This window comes from Phoxinus phoxinus, assembly GCF_949152265.1.
Source record: "Phoxinus phoxinus genome assembly, chromosome: 5".
Classification (NCBI taxonomy): Eukaryota; Metazoa; Chordata; class Actinopteri; order Cypriniformes; family Leuciscidae; genus Phoxinus; species Phoxinus phoxinus.
In genome coordinates this window covers 6,099,240-6,120,286 of record NC_136880.1, presented here as the reverse complement: position 1 = coordinate 6,120,286, position 21,047 = coordinate 6,099,240, and the positions used below count along the sequence as shown (strand labels likewise).

Genomic DNA, 21,047 nt, shown 5'->3' with positions numbered 1-21,047 from the left:
TGTGTCAACACTCCATTTTTATTAGTGATGGGCAGATCGAGGCTTCGTGAAGCAATGAAACAGTTGAACCAAATGGTTCATATTGTTTCGAGGCTTCGAATCAATCCGACACCCGTCTCCACGGTGACACCTAGTGGTCACTTGCAGGTGTTGATCCTGAAACAACCTTGACGAGCCATTAAAAAAAATGTGTTGTTTTTTTATTATTGTATTTTTCTAATATGTGAAGCTTGTAACCTAGGCTCCTCACTGTGCATAATGTTATTTTGGTCCTGCAAAATGAATATTAATAAAATAAATCAAGCCACAATGTCTCACTTTTTTAGATATTTTTATTCAAAAATATTAATTTCTCTGCTGTGGAAGGACTTAGCCTACTTCTTTTTTTACAGATAATTTCTCCAGCCTTTGAAAAAATCCTCACAAGAGACACTTGTTGCTGGTATGCAAAGATATTTTTTAGCCATGACATACAAATGAGGAAAGATTACTGCTCTCTCTTTCCAGTAAGTTAGTGGATCATGAGTTCTGGGCAAATACGCATCGTTGATGTATTTTTTCACTTCCACTGTGGCATCAGCTCCTCAAATGGCGCATCATGGATGATGTATTGTTGCAGTAGGCAAGCTGCCGATCACAATACACACATCTCACTTTATTTGGGGTTTCTAAATGGAAATGCTCCCACACCACAGATGTACGGCATCTCTTCTGGGGAGCCTCCATTTTATCTATCTATCCAAATCTATCTAGATATGTATCTCTAATCTATCTATGTAATTAGATATATGTATCTACAATCTATCTATGTATTTAGATATATAATATGTATCTACAATCTATCTATGTATTTAGATATATAATATGTATCTATAATCTATGTATTTATATATGTAGCCTATCTTTAATCTATCTATAGATAGGGTTTTAAATATTTTAGGGTTAAAATAACCCACAGTTGGGAAGGTGCTATACTAACCCACAGTTGGGTTATTCGTTGGGTTATTTTTAACCCAACATTAAGTGAGTATATATGTATCTATCTATCTATTAATCTAGCTGTCTATATTTATATCTATGTATCTATTAATGTGTCACTATATGTATACTCTGTGCCTCTAGCCTATCAGTCAATGTGTTGTGTAAATTTAAATGTAAGCCTAAATATAACTAAACAAATCGCACTATAAATGTCACTATATCACCAAAAATCCGCTATCTCAAAATCAAACTCCTCTCACAAAAACCCACGAGGTCAATATGCGTTGATTTCACTTTTATACAGATGTGCGCTTGTGTGGTCTGTTCCCGACCCTGTCAATCAAACGCTGATTCGGCGGATCACACCTGATGAAACACTTGTGAAACACTTCGAGGCTTCGTTTGGCCGTAGTCACGTGACATGGGTGTTTTGAATCACGCTTCGGATCAGTGTTTCGAATCATCTGCGCTTCGGGATCTCGCAAAGCTTCGGAACGACTGTTTCGCGTCAGCCATCCCTAATTTTTATTGCAAACGTGTTATTCTAGCTAGCTGTGTGTGAAGTGGAACTGTTTGACAACAATAACAATGTTTGACTGTGTACCAGAAGCTTCCGGGTAGCATATTGTTGGTCTACCGAAGGTCTTGGGTGGAAGACGCTGTGCGCGCGTGGTCTGTCATGTCTATTGGAAGACGTGTGGAGGTAACATTGGCCGTATGGCTCACAGCAATAGAGCAATGCTCGCCATGTAACGTGTTTATATATGTATGTTTACAGAAGTTGATCTACGATAAATATGACTTTCACTGTAAATCCTTGGGAATGTGACCAATCAACAGCCTTAATGTATGATGAGCTATTTTGTATGTGAACTATGCTTGTGTGTGTTTTCATGTAGGTTCGCATACGGGGGAGGTAACCAGGGAGCCCCATTTCCGTTTGTGTTCAGTGTTGTATTCCTAGAGGTAAAAAGAAATCCTGGTTATTGTAACTGTATCATTTATCATTGACTGATACGGGTTTAGGTTGTATTTTCTGTACACAATGGATTTTAATTGTGTTTGTTCTCCCTTCAGAAAGATTGTCACTGCTGCTTTGCCTCCTGTAAATTTAATGTGATTGTAGCTTTTGCTTTATTTTGGTTCTTTTTATTTTATTTGTTTTTGTGCGTGTCTGTAATAGGTGTGGTATTGGCTGCCCCAGTAGCTTGCTGTGGTATGGTGGTAAGGCTAACAGTTAGCTTTGCTTATTCCGGATCTAGCCAGTTAGTTTGATAGTAACACCAATCTTTCCTTCTCTTCTCCGGAGAACCAGTGTTGGAGCTGTTCGTGGGGCAGGTCGCTGGATTTGAGTCCTCCTCTCCTCGCATTGCACACAGTATTTGTAGTGGTAACGTGCACCTCACTATTTGCAGTGATCACTCTTTGTAGTTCCTGTGCCTATGAGTGTGTGTGTGTGTGCGTGTCTGTGTGAATAGGCAACAGAACCAGCAGCACGGGTGGTGTGTCGGTTTCACTTCTCTTCCAGGACAGGTAACCTCTCCTGAACAGCTGCTCCATTTTAAACCATTATTTGTTTGTATTTTGATATTCCTGGTGGCAGCCACTACCCTCCTCTGGTTGGCCTATGGGGCCTAAGCTGTATCGCCTCGCACTATTTTGAGAAATAAACTCCAGACTGTTTTTTACTGAATTATTTAATAATAAATATTTTCATACTTTTATACTGAAATACCACGTCTCTGTCATTACTTTAGTATCTGTGTGTGAGAGCCCTCTTGTCTAAATCAAGGTGCTGGAGGTCTAGTTAAAAAGACATCTTGGCGTGAAAGGCAATACCTTTGTCATTTGATCTCCGTAGGTCACACTTGCAGACCAGACCTGTTCAGACGAGTCCTCATTGGAGGTAAGTAAATTATCTTCTGGTTCAGTGGTAGCTATGCTATATAGAGGAACAACCGCAATAATTATGTACGCCAACAAAAATGTAATAAACAGCATATTTTTTTAGGTTTTGCGTATTGCAAATATTTATATATAGTGTAACTTAAGTGTTAAACTACTTTTCAGACATACATAAAGAAAATCACATTGTAACAAGTTAAAATGTGTGTTTACATATTTTTTTTTAAGGTGGAAAGTGTTAAGGAGACAAACAAGGCCCTTTTGCTTACAGACCAGACCTGTTCAGATACAGATGAGTCCTTTTTGGACATAAATGAGTTCTCTTCAGATTCAGAGGTAGTTCAAATATATCCCACTGTTCTTTTATGATTGGATTTCTCATAGAATTATAAATTGCCAGCCAGTGGTGAAACCACAAAAGTGATTGAGTGACCATATTGAAATTTCGCTGCATCTGTTGTTCCTAGGATAATGTTTATGATCAAGTGAAATATAGGTAAGGAATAATTGACGACAGGCCGTTTAATTATTAGAAAAATAATGCACACCCGAGGTGGTAATGCAGTCATGACGCAAAGCGGAGTTACACCTCGGGTGTGCATTATTTTTCTAATTCAACGGCCTGGAGTCAATTATTCCGCTTATACTACAGTTACCACACCTCGAAATATTGTTCAGATGATGTTTAAGACGTTTGTAAAGTTTTTGTCATTAAAACACGCTTGTATGTAGGACTAATTCCTTGCGCATCTATACCAATGCTCCGTTGCTGATTCCAAAACGTCATTGTAGAGTTAGCGGAGGTTTGAGCCGCTGATAGCAGAGTAATGCTGGACACACTTAACGACTGACACATTCTCTGACTGTGAATGCAGCAGATTTTAATTTTTAATTAGTGAGAGCATGGGTGGGTGTAGGGGATGTTAGTGAGAGCATGGGTGGGTGTAGGGGATGTTAGTGAGAGCATGGGTGGGAGTAGGGGATGTTAGTGAGAGCATGGGTGGGTGTAGGGGATGTTAGTGAGAGCATGGGTGGGAGTAGGGGATGTTAGTGAGAGCATGGGTGGGTGTAGGGGATGTTAGTGAGAGCATGGGTGGGAGTAGGGGATGTTAGTGAGAGCATGGGTGGGAGTAGGGGATGTTAGTGAGAGCATGGGTGGGTGTAGGGGATGTTAGTGAGAGCATGGGTGGGTGTAGGGGATGTTAGTGAGAGCATGGGTGGGTGTAGGGGATGTTAGTGAGAGCATGGGTGGGAGTAGGGGATGTTAGTGAGAGCATGGGTGGGTGTAGGGGATGTTAGTGAGAGCATGGGTGGGTGTAGGGGATGTTAGTGAGAGCATGGGTGGGTGTAGGGGATGTTAGTGAGAGCATGGGTGGGTGTAGGGGATGTTAGTGAGAGCATGGGTGGGAGTAGGGGATGTTAGTGAGAGCATGGGTGGGTGTAGGGGATGTTAGTGAGAGCATGGGTGGGTGTAGGGGATGTTAGTGAGAGCATGGGTGGGAGTAGGGGATGTTAGTGAGAGCATGGGTGGGAGTAGGGGATGTTAGTGAGAGCATGGGTGGGTGTAGGGGATGTTAGTGAGAGCATGGGTGGGAGTAGGGGATGTTAGTGAGAGCATGGGTGGGTGTAGGGGATGTTAGTGAGAGCATGGGTGGGTGTAGGGGATGTTAGTGAGAGCATGGGTGGGTGTAGGGGATGTTAGTGAGAGCATGGGTGGGTGTAGGGGATGTTAGTGAGAGCATGGGTGGGTGTAGGGGATGTTAGTGAGAGCATGGGTGGGTGTAGGGGATGTTAGCGAGTCTCCCAGACTCACTACACCCACCAATGCACTCACTAACATCCCATACACCCACCCATAACATTGTTAGTGGGTGAAGGGAGAGAGTGTGGGGTACAGATGGGTATACCAGTGTGGAAAGAATGGGTTTGGTTGAGGGGTAATTGATGGGAGGGGTGTGTAGGGGTGTGGATGGTTGTGGGGGGTATGGAGGCTGTATGGGTGTGAGTTGGGTGAGGAAAGTGTGGTGGCATGAATGGGTTTGTGGGCTGGTGGGTGTATGGTTGTAGAAGGTTTGGGGAAGGGGGTGTCGATGAGGAAGAGGGAGAATGTAAATGTAGGTGTGCCACAGTGCAGATGTTTTGGTGTAGTGCTGCTGTGTTTGTCTAACTGTCAGTTGTTCTCCCCTCACTGTCCCACACACAACCCACACTTTCAGATCCTTACTACTATCGTTAAACATGTCCTTTCCTATTGAGGGTGAAATGTATTTTGTGTAATATATATATATATATATATATATAGTGCAATCTCTATGTCTCCATCCCCTCTATAACTGAACAATGGAAGTAGCTGACTTATAATTATTTTAGATCAGAAACTTGCCAGGATTCAACGACGCATACGGTATTGTCTTAACTGTAAAATTGCCAGAGCAGAGAACAGATGTTGATGAAACATAAATGTGATTTTTTTTTTACTTTATTGCAAGTGTTTAAAGGAACACTTCACCCATTTGCATTAGACTTTGTATCTTTAGAAACCCAGTCACATTTTCGAGTGGTCATGGTTTATTCCCTTATTTTCCCCTTAGATGGGAGAAATAAGGATTTAAGTGTTCCACTTCCTGCTTTTTATGACGCAAAAATCGTCAATTTGCGTCATAAAAAGCAGGAAGTCAAATTTCTTTGAATAAGGGTAAGACTACAAACACTAGCTCATCATTTATCCAGTAGAAGGCGCTGTTCCGCATGTTTTCAACCCGCCCATAGAGAGATCTCACTCACAGAATGTACATATAGTGTCAGCCATTCTTTATTTGGAAGCTAAGCTAACAGTTTCTTATTCTGTGGAGAAAGCTGAGTAGTAGCGGTGACCATCCTCTTTTTCCCGGACATGTCCGGCCGTCGAGATGGTCCAAATTGTCCGGGATTCGGCTTTTGCTTTCTGCAGTCGCATTCATAGTTTACATGCACACCTTTCGTTTCAATCTAACTGAATTAATCCCGATTGGTGAATCTGAATGTAGTGTTTACATGAACGCTAAACAAGTGATCGTTTGATGTGCGTTTTAACATTGCTAGGAAAATTCCCGCTCCTCCGTGAGAGATACGAGACCGGTGCGTCTCACAGGCGCCGGCGCCACTCATCAGTAATCACGCCACTGGGCTCGCATCGTTCTCCGCGGCCGTCAGTCTCGTTCCTGCTCGTCACAGTAAACATGAGGAATGGCGACTGAAGAACGCAAAAGCCGAATCCTGGACATTTTGGGGCGACATCAAAATACTGGGCAGACTCACGGAGACTCACTAGTAGCATAGCCTTGTTGTTTACTGCGATCTCTTACCGGTAGGCGTGGCCTCCTAGGGCAGCGAAGCAAGTGCATTCTGGGAGTTGTTGTCTTTCATCCCCATAAGCCAAAAATACATTTTCTGGCTTTTCTCAGTCTAGAAGGCTCCAAATTAAAAAATAATTTCACATTTCTTCTACATAAATGACCCATTTTAAATACACATTCATCTTTCCAGAGGTGAAGTGTTCCTTTAATAGATATACAAACTTCAACTACACATAATTGATTTTGAAGCTTTCATGCTTGTTTAGTTTTGAGGGAATGTGTCCTTGGAAATAGCTAGAGTATATGTAACTTAATAGAACAAAGTGTAAAACAAAAATAATAAAACAAAGAAGTCAAACAAAATGTTATACTGTACATACTAAATCAGTTTTATGTTTGTGTCATTTCTGAATGGGACTTAAAAGTAAAATCAACCTGTATCAGATTATGTGTTTTGTGTCTTAAGATATTGTACAGTTTATCTAGTTTTGCGATTACATATGACATTAAATTGGTAATTGTATAGAGACATTGTTTCACTTGTAATTTCTAAAGTCTATTCACAACTGAAACACTTAATAAAATTAAAAAAAGCTTACTATATTTGATCAGACAACCATGGTGAATGTGTTTGTTCAAACGATATTTGAAATTGAGTCTGTGCATGCTACAGATTAATGCTGTAATCTATTAGTGTAACTACTTAAAAAAATGTTTTAATACTGTTCAGATATATTATTTTATTAACAACTATAATAATTTAGCCTGTACTATCTAGCCAGCCTAACGATGATGCGAAAGTACCCTGCTATTTAACCTTAGCAGGTAATCTGGTTATTTGTAATTGGGTAAGATGTTCATAAGCTTGGCCAGGCTGGGAGACCGGCTGGAAGACCAGCTAAGCCAGGGTGGGAGACCAGCTGAACACCAGCTAAAACCAGCTAAGTCAGGCTGGGAGACTAGCTTGACCAGCTAAGTCAGGTTGGAAGACCAGCTAAGTCAGGCTGGGAGACCAACTAAAACCAGCTACCTCCAGCTTAAACAAAATCAAAAATGCTTCTGATTGGCCAAACTGCATTAATTAAGCTCAAAAGAAAAAGTGCGTGATTGATTGTAACACTCAACGCTGCAATCCATGATAAAGAAAATCTATTGCAGATGACACTTTTCATTAATTTCACATCACTTCATTTGTGACAGCCATAATAGATATAGCATAATTTTACTGGGGCATTTTGCCCCCTTATCTTAGATTCTCCCCAAATATTTGTTCAGATTTGAATTTTGCAGTTGATCTCGCTACGTACTTAATGGTTAATAACTGGTGTGATTGCACGAGACAATGTGTTAATTATCAGACATAAAATATTATTTTTGCCTTTTGGAATCGGCTTTCAAATCTATTTGGCTCAAAAATCTCACTTTCAATGGGCATGGCACCTGTAGTGTGAACAATGTGGTTGACAGTCTAGGTCATTTATATGTAAAATAATCCAATCGCCCTCTTCCCAGACATTTCTAAGATACATTTGACATATTTAACATCAAAACAAATAAAACTGGTTACCTGAGATCGTCGATTCGGCGGATCCATCTCGGCTCGTCTTGATTGAACTTAAGTGAACTTATTCCATGTGCGGTTCAATATCAACCAATAAGATTCCATGTACGATGTCGCGTTTTCATTGGTCAGTCGTTGAAGCCTATTTCTGATTGGTTGTTGCCGTTTTGACAGCGTTTATGCCAAGAGCAAAGAGAGAAAGAAATGGAAGAGAAGAGTAGGCTACTTAGGAATGCGCGAACGCACAGGTCACAGTCTAAGCACATACACGCTTACTTTAAGCGAAGAGGAGAGATTCGTGATGGCACTGAACACGTTTTAAGTGCAGGCATATTTTCTGAGCGAGCCCAGAGAAAATTCTTACTAGAGCAGCGTGTATCTGAGATCGCGAGCAGAGAGATTCGCGCTCGCTCATAATATTAATGTACTTTCGCGCTACAATAATACGCTCTCGACATTTGACAGGAAAATAACGGCATAATTACTAGGATAATGAGCCAGAAGACTGAAAGCAAAGGTTGAAATAATAAGATAGAATGTTTTCTCTGTATGCAGGTTTGCCTATAGAAATAGGCATAATAACTAGGGGTTTAACAATACATCGATATTAATCGATGTATCGATCAAACTTCTAACGATACGATGCATCGATGCCACACATAAAATATCGATATACGGTACCTTTATTTTGACACTCTCCACATCCTCACGTAACTTTTCTCAGCTGAAATAGACGTCTGACCAGATTGACTGAACCCTTTGTCACAAAAGCCGGTATTTTCCACTGTCAAGGCATCACAAGTTCATGTTTAACAGCAGAAACGACAAGCACCCTAGCGGTTTGTGAACACAACCCAAAAAGTCTGTTTTAGCAAATCAGTGCGCAGTATGCAGGTCAGGTGACAAGGCTGCTAGTCACTTTGAAAAGAGTGACTAGCGTAGCGTGACTAGAGTGAGTATCTGAGAGGAGTTTCGTCAAAGCTGACTAAAAGTGATCGAGGATGGAGTTCAACCAAGGGGGTAATCCATCCGTCGGAAACTGAAGCCTCCCCGGGAGCCGCCATTGTAGCAGAACATCACCTGCTGTTAGCATTCAATTGACTCCCATTCATTTTGGCGTCACTTTGACAGCGAATAACTTTAAACCGATAACTTATAACCGATTATTTAACCGATATTTTTTTAAATGGATACTGGATTTAAAACAAACATAACACTCAGTGCTGTAAACTCAGTAAAACAGTTCTGAACTGAAATGTGCTAAATTAAATAAATATATAAATATTAATATAACAAAATGAGAAGCTCTACAGAACGAACTCTACAGAAAATAATTTAAACATTAAAATATTACAGGTCAAATGTGTTTCTTTAACCTAGAAACATGAACATTTCGTAGGTAACACTTTGCAAGTCTTATTTGTTAATAGAGAACTCCGGGCAATTTTTAAGTTAATCTTGATCGTTATACCTTTGTGAGTTCTGTCTATAGAAAAAACGAACCGGATTGGTGCTTGAACACGGAGCTGCTACCGCTAATCCCCAGAGCTCCACTCAACTAAAACGGCAGTTATGGGGGCATATTAATAAAGAGTGTTTTTGTGCCTCTTAACAGGCACAAAATGCAATTAAAATGTCTGTCCAACATGAACAGGGTCCTTACATGACAACAAGATGCGTTTAGCAACTTAGCCATTGTTTAAATTCACCTAAATAGTGTTTTAGCCGGCTAGCTGTAGTCTCGAGCTGAAGTCACGTGGGAACTCGCGTTGTAGCCGGAAAAGGTAAATAGAAGTGTGCAGGTGGGAGGAGCGTCGTTTTTTATCCTTTATTCAAACCCGAGTATACAGACAAAGAACAAGAGTCATGCTTAAAGCTTAAAGATGGCCATATATAAATATCTGCAAAGGCCAGAACATTAAACCTACATAAATGTAGACCTAGGCTATATTACATGTATAATCTCTCCCTTTATTTGCTTCTATTTTAGAACACTTGATGAGTATCTAATCAAAATAACAATATGAATTGTAGAGATTAAAAAAAGAACTGAAATCGAATGCGTTTCTGATTTGTTTATTTTTCTGTCGGCTGCATGAACATATCAATGTTGAGAAATCACGTCACTAGCTTTAAATATGCAACTTTGCCGGGTTATGAATGGATAAAAGTGTCCAACTGGATATAAACTAATGGAAATAGATGGTAACAATTGCGACATAAAACATTTGGGTCAGGTTTGCGTGTGTTTTTGTCACATTGCTTTAATCGCTTGAGGTAGCCGCTACTAATGTTATTCCTCTCAGACTCGACGCCGGCAAACATACTTCTGTTCTTTCTCTGCTAATGCAGCATCTAGTGAACAAATTAATTACTTTATTATGATATGGCAACATGTACTTTAGTGTTCTGTGTTCATACCGTTTCGCTGTTCGCTGTTTTAAATGCTCGTCTTAAGTGTCAGCGCACTCCGTGAAGCGGGTTCTCTCTGTGCCGCGCGCAGCCTCACGTGTTAACGTAAACAACTCAGCAAGTGATAGTTTGTTATTTGTCCTCTAGAGGCCGCTCTCGCTCTGTATAATGCCAGCAGTCTCTTCTCAGCGCTCTCGTGCTGTGTAATGACAGCGCTTCTCAGCCACTCCAGAAACGGACACAACCCTGAAAAACTATCGGTGGGGATTTTTATCCGATAACGATAGTTCCACCAATCAACTATTGGCACTGATATATCGACAAAACCGATGAATCGGTCAACCTCTAGTCCAAAGACTACATTTGTCTATTATTTATTTCTAAAGAAACACGACAGTGTATAAAAGGCTCCATTACTTTGTATCTTACGTTATGGCCCCGTAGAAGCCGTTTTTTGAATACATCTCATATTCCCTAACACAATCTAATTTAACATGTTTAGCACCGATGTTATCACACAATTTGATCATCATTGTCCAATCACAAGTGTTAGGATATTGTTTATTAAACACGCATAACTGTTAGTTTCCCCATAGCGAATAGCTACACAATACTCATTCTCTTATCTCAGGGAACCGAGTCGTTTATATGACGTTTTCAGACAAAATCCTATTCAAATCACATATCAGGACCATCAGCTTCAGTCTGAAGCTCTGATCGGATTTCGCATGTTATGTGACTCTCACGCCACGTAAAATGTAAACGTCAGACGTTCTTAAGGAAACATGCTGAAAGTCGCTGCCAAAACAATGCTGTGTTGTTGTGAAGTGCCGGACGAGCAGAACATTTTTATTTTTGAAACCGGCGTAGACAAGAGCGCGGAAAAAAGCTGTGAATTTTCACTTTTTCTCTGAATTTGCATTTTACTAAATATTTACTAGGCCTACTACTTCAAAAATTAAACATTGAATAACTTGTAACATTTACAACTGAAATAAACAAGATTGTTTACTTTTTCTTCCCCGTCTTCCCTGAATATTACACATTCTGTGGACGGACTGATACTTGCAGTTCTTTTTCCACACTTCCTTCAACAGACTCTTCTTTGCTCATACAATCAATTATGTTGCCTTTTCCAGTCTCATCAACCTTCTCAGTCTTCTTTTCATTTACACTATCCAAGGAATGCAAATCTTCACCACTTTAACTCCAAAAAAGTTCCTCCAACATGACACTATCTTCCAAAGACTCCTGAGAGATGTTGCAACTTGCAGGCGGGACTGAATCTTGTGCCTGATCCATCTCCTTCATGGCCTTAGTAAGTGGAGGCCGAAATGCAGCTGTGCTAATACGATTACCTCTGCCCTTCAACTGGATTCTGTCCTCCATGAGCAGCTTTGGCACCAGAAGATCAGTTTCAAAGAACCTCTCACGTCCTATATTAAGCAGTTGGCGGAGCAAATAATCATCAATGGCAAATTCAGTCATTTTTCCAGTAGAATCTTTAAATCACTGTTCCGAGTTCACACATACACATCATGGTTTAAGAGGACCATGTTTGTAAAGGTTATAAAAAAGGTAGGAAGTGTCATAACAGTGAAATAGAAACATTAATTAACAAAAGTAGTAATGTAGAAATCATACAAGCATTAATATTTTTTTAAAGTATTAGTCAGTAATTATTACAATTAAAATTTTCCGAATTACGAGACCACTAATAGTGGTCTCATAAACCAACTGGTCTTGTAATGCTGGTATTTAAACCTGAAAATTGGTCTCATAAACCACATATGCCAACACACACACACACACACACATATATACATGCATACATACATGCAGTGATATCAAAAGCACATAGAGCAGACACATAGGGACCCAAGACAAAAGCGCACACCAGGTACAATGATTGGTAAATTATGTTGTTAATCTAAATTAGATAAAAGAAATTGAATGCAAACAAAATAAAAAGAAAACCACAGCACACAGACAGAGCACAAAACATGCAGCATGCAGAACCCCTTGTAAAACCACATGGAGCACACAGAGTAGGCACAATAGCGGCAAGGTCCCACCACCAGCTACAATTAATGGTTCTTACAAAGACAAAAAAGGAATGATCTTGTGCTTGAGGCTGATGGCCTCCTCCTTAGGAATTTGTTCGAATGATTTGGCGATGGGGCGGGTGCACAGGCTGACAGATTGGCGCTAACCTCTTGAAGAGCCTTTGGTGATTGTGTGTAGCTCTGCTGAAGGGCCTCGATTAATGATGTTGCATAACCTGCAGACATAATAATGATAAAATACTGTATAAAGATTGCTGTCACTGATCAGATGTCTCATTCGCCATGTCAAAATATGATACAACTGCATGGCACTACTTACAATATGAGGCCTTCTCTTTGATGGGACGCACTACATAGGCACCTTTTCTAAACCGTGGGTATCGCACGCAAAACTTCTCCGCTCCATCGCTTCTTCGTGCTGTCTCTCTGTTTGCATTGAAGTTATAATGTAGTGCCGCTAAGAGAAGCCTACAGAATAACAAATTTGAAAACACCTTTGTAACAAAAATCTTGTTTATGTATGATAAAATACTGCATTATGTATTCCATTGCACAGCACTGACCTGCTATACATGCCCAGGTATGAAAATCCAGTGTGCTTGGGAGCGAAGTGTAGGATGAGGGAGTGGAAAGCTTCAAGGGAGAAAGTCTGGTGCTGTGGAGACAGCTGTCTCACATCCTTCAGTAAGGACGTCTTTGTGACAATGCTTTCCAGTTTTATTGCTCCCATTGAGCCTGCAAAGACCAAGATATGTAGGCAGACAGACACACAGACATATTTTTGTTTTCAATGGAAACACACATGAGATTATCCTGCATAGGAATTATAGAGCATGCATAATACTACATACTGTGTACTGTACCTGGTTCCAGCCACTCTTTATCACGTTGATCCCCCTCCAGAGGGGGATGAGCGCAACTGGAAAAGGCAGGGGTGTCATGGTCATGGCAGGGGTAAAGGCAGGGGTGTCATGGTCATGGATTCATTCATTGCTATAGGAGAGGAAGAATTTTGCAAACTCGTCAAATCATCTAAATCGACAACGTGCATGTTAGACCCTATACCAACTAAGCTACTGAAAGAGATGCTTCCAGATGTCATAGATCCTCTTCTTAATATCATTAATTTATCTTTGTCTCTAGGATACGTATCAAAAACCTTTAAGCTAGCTATGATTAAACCGCTTGTTAAAAAACAGCAACTTGATCCTACAAAACTAGTCAATTAAAGGCCGATCTCTAATCTGCCATTTCTGTCAAAGATATTAGAAAAAGCAGTATCCTCACAACTGTGTTCCTTTCTTGAAATAAATGATATCTGCGAGGATTTTCAGTCTGGATTTAGACCGTACCATAGTACCGAGACAGCTCTCATCATCCAATCGTGGTTGTATCTCTCTATTAGTATTACTTGATCTTAGTGCTGCATTTGACACCATTGACCACAACATCCTTTTAAATAGACTCGAACATTATGTTGGCATTAGTGGAATTGCACTAGCATGGTTTAAATCCATACTTATCTGACCGTTATTAGTTTGTAGCAGTAAATGAAGAGATGTCTTATCAATCACAAGTTAAGTATGGCGTACCACAAGGCTCAGTACTAGGACCGCTGCTGTTCACTCTGTATATGCTACCATTAGGAGATATCATTAGGAAACATGGAATTAGCTTTCACTGTTATGCCGACAATACTCAGCTGTATATTTCTTCGAAACCTACCAATTCACAAAATTAACGGAATGCATAGCTGATATAAATTTTTTTTAAAAAAATTGGATGACTAGTAATTTCCTACTACTAAATTCAGAAAAAACAGAGATTCTAATTATTGGACAAAAAACTTCCACACGTAATAACCTAGAGTACTGTCTAACACTTGATGGCTGCTCTGTTAAGTCTTCGTCGTCGGTTAGGAACCTGGGTGTGCTCTTTGATACCAATCTTTCATTTGAAAGTCATGTGTCTAGTATCTGTAAAACCGCTTTCTTCCATCTTAAAAATATATCTAAATTACGTCATATGCTCTCAATGAATAATGCAGAACAATTAGTTCATGCGTTTATGACCTCAAGGCTAGATTATTGTAATGCTCTACTGGGTGGCTGCCCTGCACGCTTAATAAACAAACTACAGCTGGTCCAAAACGCAGCAGCTCGAGTTCTTACCAGAACCAGGAAGTATGACCATATTAGCCCCGTTCTGTCAACACTGCATTGGCTGCCTATTAAACATCGTATACATTTTAAAATATTGCTGATCACTTACAAAGCACTAAATGGTTTAGCTCCGCAGTACTTGAGCGAGCTCTTAACGCATTATAGTCCTTCACGTCTATTGCGATCTCAAAATACCTAGAATATCAAAATCGACTGCTGGCGGTAGATCCTTTTCCTATTTAGCACCAAAACTTTGGAACAGTCTTCCTAACATTGTCCGGGAAGCAGACACACTCTGTCAGTTCAAAACTAGACTAAAAACACATCTCTTCGGCCTAGCATACACATAACACATTATAGACTTCTATAATTCAATGTTAGGCTGCATAGTTTAGAACAGCCGGGACCGGGAACACTTCCCGTAAATCCTGATGTACTTGGTGCATCATAAGAAGGATGGCGTCTACGCTAATATTAGTCTCTCTGTCTATCCCGAGGTTTACCGCTGTCCACCGGAACCAGGCCGTATCCAGATCTGATGAAGGACCAGCGCCAGGACATGACGACGCCGCTGACCTGAAGTGTCAACCAGTCTCTCCTCCTCTCCACTCCGACTTCAACCAACCGGAACTGGACAAATACTCTGATTCATTCTGAACTTCATACACTGTTCACTCATTGGCCAGAGGAGAACTGGCCCCTGACTGAGCCTGGGTTCTCCCAAGGTTTTTTTCTCCATTCTGTCACCTGATGGAGTTTTGGTTCCTTGCCGCTGTTGCCTTACCTTCTGGCTTGCTTAGTTGGGGACATTTAATATTCAACAATATTATAGATCTGCCTTAAAGGTGGACGATGATGAAATTGTTTTTTGTATTATTTTCATGTTATCACTGTGAAGCTGCTTTGATACAATCTGTGTTGTAAAAAGCGCTATATAAATAAAGGTGACTTGAATTGACTTGATGTCCTGGATATGATCGACCAAGCTTCTCCATTTGGCCAGCATCACAGCTGGGTTGCCATCTGGGGTTAAGGCTGCAGTCCAGTAAAGATGGTTTACTATAGCTGGCCTCCACAACTGCAGCTGGTCACACTGTCTTTTGAGGCTGTATATATCCAAGGCCTTCCCCAGACCTGGTTTAGACAAATGGTATTAATTGAAATGCAATAACAAAAACTGCTTCAAGGTTCCAACAATGGATACATATGTCACAGGTCGGAGCAGACCGCGTGAGTACCGCTCCTCCTCAGAGGTCGGAGCGGACCGCGTGAGTACCGCTCCTCCCTTAGTTTCCACCTCGGGGAGGTTCCCAGGGATACCCCAGACGACCAGGCACAACGAGGACACTGGAATGGAATTTTAAAATACAACTCTTTATTCATTTACTTAAAATAGGGGAGGGGGAAGTGAAGGGGCTAAAATCCAGGGGGACTGGAGGGTGAGGACGCCGCCTCGGAGCCCGCTGTCTCCGTCACAGGAGAACCTCAGATAAGTCGTCTCGTTCTTTGACTTAATGTCTGGCTCTGATGTCCTTCTGTGTGCTTACTCGCCTCTCTTTCCTAGGTCGAACCTTCTGGGCGTCCACGCCACGGCTCACTCCTTCTCCCGGGCACAGGGGAACCTCAGATGAGTTGTCTCGTTCTTGGACTCAATGTTTGGCCTCAATGTCCTTCTATTTGCTTACTCGTTTCTCCTTCTCTTGCCCAGGTCGCACTCCTTGCCTCAGGCGTGGTTCGGCGGCTCCCTTGAGGGATGGGTCAGCGGTCCGGCGGTATAAAGGTAAGCGCCTCCAGGACATTCACGCCACGGCGCGCTCCTTCTCCTGGGCACAGAGATATAGCAAAGAAGTACTGGGGTCAGGGGTGACAGGATTACCTCTTGTCATCGGGCGTGGTTCGGCGGCTTCCTTGAGGGATGGGTCAGCGGTCCGGCGGTATAAAGGTAAACACCTCCAGGGCATCCGCTGGATCTGGGTCAACACTGGGACTTTCGTTTGGTATACAGGTAAGTATAACTTCGCTCAATGGATATCACTCACAGACTTCGTAGGCACGGTACGTCCGTTTCTCTCCTCGTCTCGGGCTCTGTGATAGCGATGGCTCAGGGGCTCGAACACGGCGGTGATGCTGGATCGAGCGCTTCTCCAGGCGACTCCACACAGGTAAGTGCAGGTAAGTATATCCGCCCGGGACGCGTTTGCTCAGAGCGTGCGGGAGCGTTTCCCTCCTCTCCACTCAGGCACTGCACACACACAACTTCCTCCAACACAGCCACGTATCAATACAGGTACTCAAGGGGTTCTTACTTGGCTCCGATCGTCCAATCGTCGTAGAGACAGAGGGTAGGGTGATGTTCACAGCATAAATCTATGGGCTAGTGGCTCCGCCAGCTTCGGGATCTTATCCTCCCCAGAGGGTGGGTCGGCCTGGAAAGTGGTCTTTGTGACAACACGCACACAACACAGCACAACACGGCAAATTCCAAGTGTACACTCTCACAGTCAAGACACTGACTCACCCACGGCACTCCACACACAGTCCAGGTGCACTTAAGGTCCAGAGACCACTTTGTTCATCACGCTGTTCATTGGTGCACCTGCCGCCGATTAACCCTGATTTTGGAGCCGGGAAGGGAACCGGAAGTGGTGGTGTTTGATCCGGGCGGAACCAATCTCCGCCACTATGGTTCCGCCCCAGGACAAAGTCACCCCGTGACACATACTTTTCCCAACGTGCCACACATCAAAATAATGCCGTGTTCCCTCAGGGCACAGCTCTTCTATCACCCATTCGGCAAACTAAAGAGTAGAAAGCAAACTTTGTGGTTGCTTGCACTGTCTGGCCATCAGTGCATCAGCAAAAGTACAAACATCCAACCTCAGTGCAATTCATAAATCTACATTCTACATCTATATTGTATTTACCTGGCGATGTCTGTCTGTGATAAGGGTTGACAAATGCAGACAAATGCTGCCTCCTCAGCAAGCTGATGCTGCGCTTGAGCCCCTCAAGCTCACACCAAGAGCTGTTGGGGACCTCTGAGCTCTGCAACATGACATAACAGTGTAAGTGTAGAATGTTTGTGGTGGTGAAGGAGGCGTGAAGGAACCAGATGGTTGCTGGTCCAAACATTATAATACACTATACAGGATTCAAAGTTAGGAAAGATACATGATAAAGCCCTATGCATGGTTGTACTAGTGGAAAAGTGCTATATAAGTTGCAGTCCACAGACTTAATTTATTTGTCGTATAACATCAGGCTTACCTGAACAAGTTGCACATCCACCACCTTGTTCACTCTCTCCTCTATCAACGAGTATGAGCCGTACTTTGCAGAGTGCCCTGGAGAATCTGACCTGGGGATAATTACAAATTTGAATTATGTTTCAAGTTTTTATTAACCAGTGTCTGTAAAGACAATCCACCATGCCAAGTTCAATATAGAATCCAGGTTGTATGTAAAATTAAGTAATGCCATAGAATAAACAATTCTGCTTTACCAGCAGTCACCAGCAACAACTAGGCCTCCATCCATTGCCCTGAGGTCACTCAGATTCTTGGCCTGATCGTTCTGCCAGGCCTGAATGATGACAGGGATTGTGTAATGGCGCTGATGACGAAAGTAGGTGCTCACGCTGATGCACTGAAGTCCAAACAGGGTCATCATTCGCAATGTCTGGGAGGCCAAACATCCAGTAAAATTAATGGCCCCACTTAAAAGGAGCTTGCAGGCTGGCATATTCCTGTGTAGGATCGGCTGGTTTTGCCAGAAACGCTGGTAACCACATGATGCACAGACCTAGATATGTAAAAAATCAACAGTACATCAGGATTCAATATAGAGTAAGTACTGTGTACACTACTGGTTAAACGTTTCTTGTTTTCAATGGAAACACACATGAGATTACCCTGCATAGGAAATATAGGAAGCAGAACATGATGACATTGTCAGAGTAAGAAATAATGATTTTAATCTAAATTTGTGAAAACAAAACCCTACCTGCTCTATTTTAATGAATGTTCCTCCCTGCTGCACGATTCTACTATCACACTTCTCACATCAGGCCGGGCAGATAAAACTCATTCAAACTACCAGATACACAAAAAAAGGAAAATTCAAAGTTGGTTTATGTTGGTTTTAAATTTTGGTGGGAGTGACAAGTTTGAGATGGCTCCTCCTCACACAATTCCTCCTCATCCTCGTCAGACATCTGGTCTTCTGGCACCCATGATGAATCACTGATGATGACAGAGGGATCCTCTTCTTCATCAGTTTGTTCAGGACTAGTAAGGGGGGTGGACGTTTGCATCCTGAAAGTCGTTTGAGTCCCCACACTGACCATCTTGGGCTTTAGGTTCACCTGCACAGCTGTGGCAGAGGCAGTAAACATAACCACACATATGACAATCATGGCAAATCCAAGAGGTTATGTTTTGGTGTAGGCTATGTTTTAATTTCATCAATGTGTATGGAAATGTCCTGCATGCATAGAATTTGGCAACGTATGTTTTAGACAGCATATCAACCACTCAAATATTGAATCATCCCAGAAATACCCAAGATTTAACATGAGACATTCCAGGGGGCTTCAAATTACATTGTGTCCCTGTGTCACAAGTGGAGGAGGAGGGCAAGGGGTCATCTATCGTAGCACCGACACTGTCCGCGGTCTCCTGCGTCGAGGCATCTGTCAACATCTTGCGCAAAGAAATCCAAAATGGTCAGCAACACGATCACGGTTAAATACATATGAAAGAAAACCGTAATAGTCAATTTCCATCCACTTTAAATCAAGCAGCTAAATCAAACACACACACACACACACACACACACACTGTTGTGAAAGTCGCTTGATTATCACCAGTGATCCAAACACTAACCAAGGTAGTTTAGCCAAGGTGCTATCTAGCTAAATATCTAGGCGCTAACTAGCTAAATATGACAAGCTTCTGGACATTGCACTTTTATTTTGGTTCATATTCATGAATCACGAAATGTGCTTTTCTGATCTCCGACTGATCATGACTGTAGTGGAGGGGCCACTCCACAACAGCCTTTCCAAAAGAAAACATTACCATCTACTAGGGCTGGGAAAGTATGGATTTTTTCTTACCGTGGTTGAAAAGCAAGAAATTCCCCCGGTTATAGAAATAAACTGCTTTAAATCCCCCCAACAACAGAATTTCACTCAAACACCAGCGAACACACCAGAGGCTAAGGCAATTAAACATAATAAGGAACATGTTTATTGAGGAGGGTCCGATTGCGGCATGGGCGTTCCAGACTAGCCACAGAAACTCCCCAATAAGCATTCCTGTATCGTTTTATCAACCAATCAGAAATAGTTTCCCACTGCCTTCTGGGAAAGGCGTAATTTCCGCTTTTTGGGAATATGGTAAAAGTCTTTACGAATCTTTCTATGGTGGAAGCTAAGTTACTTCAAAGAGTTAGCGTATTTGGTTCATGAGAAGTTATGTCCGTAAGTATAATTTATTTGTACAGTTTGAGCAATTCCAGCGTCATTTTAGAATGTGGTCGGACTTTCTTCAGTGACAACGAAAGCAAGCAAACAAGCAAGTTAGTTAACGATGTAATGGCATGGCATGGGTAACGTTATAATTGAGGCTCGACGTAAGCCGTAGTTCTATGTTCAGCTAGCCAGAACGGAGTTAAGATTGTTTGATTTTATATACAATATGATTGCTTAGGTAAGTTAAATACTGATAATAAATCTAGTAATCGTGTTTTTGTGGCAACGTTAAAAACGTGTCAGCAACGCACATTGTTTCTTTCCATCTAAACGTCATTCAAAGTAAAGATGTAAAAAAAACATTATGCATCCGTGTTGCTTGTTTGTTGAACACGTTAGACAACGCAGCAAGTTCAAGCAGCAGCAAGATGATATGATAATACAATTTGAGTTTGGTTAATGTTCTCCATATGTCTTCCTTTCACTGTAGTTACACTCTTCAGTACTGTACAGCGGTCAGAAGCCGCAATACCAAAGATGCCCAGACCCAGGCTGCACACTGCTCCACTGCCCTTTCTGTCCTCAGTACAAGGGGGACTATGCCAGGGTGGAAACCCACATGCAGAGCCATCTAAAGACGGTGGTGCATCATAGAGGTATGTTTTAGATAGATAGTTAAGCCTTTGTTATCTCCAGAGTGGAGAAATTCATCTTTGGGAAGTGAGAGTCTGGCACGGGTACACAAAATCATGTTTACACAATATAAACAAAACACACACCCACACATAGACATGCACACGGAGAGATTCCCCTCCCTATTACAAGTACATATCATATAAAATAGCCCTATGATAAGTATTCAAGGAACGCACAGTCCACAATCTGCATCACAATCTTCTATTGCACACTGCCTTATTACCTCATGTATTGCACACAGCCTACAACATGTATTGCATCCTACTCTATATCATGGCCTTCTTTAAATATTGTCCCATCAGTATAGTAAATAAACAAATTAATGCAGACACTCATACACACACACACACAGACCACATACCCCTCCACCAATTACGCATCATAAGATTCTCCCCATCTATGTTATGCACAATCCACAAATCTGCATCACTTAATGAGAAGATCATAAAGTTATAA

The 21,047-nt window shown here is 41.7% G+C and overlaps 2 long non-coding RNA genes across 5 annotated transcripts in view; one reads left to right on the top strand and one right to left on the bottom strand.

The window, feature by feature from the left end:
* LOC306999438 overlaps window positions 1-21,047 on the bottom strand; it is a 743,560-nt gene that overhangs the window by 40,833 nt on the left and 681,680 nt on the right. The window lies entirely within an intron of this gene.
* Window positions 1,497-15,259, top strand: LOC306999436. Of its 4 annotated transcripts, none has more exons than XR_013797850.1 (6): window positions 1,497-1,684; window positions 1,881-1,947; window positions 2,059-2,514; window positions 2,843-2,887; window positions 3,115-3,222; window positions 14,920-15,259. It is a non-coding gene; the product is annotated as an uncharacterized lncRNA (long non-coding RNA). The 4 variants fall into 4 exon arrangements; XR_013797851.1 differs by having other exon boundaries at window positions 1,881-2,205; window positions 2,297-2,514; XR_013797852.1 differs by having other exon boundaries at window positions 1,881-2,205; window positions 2,291-2,514.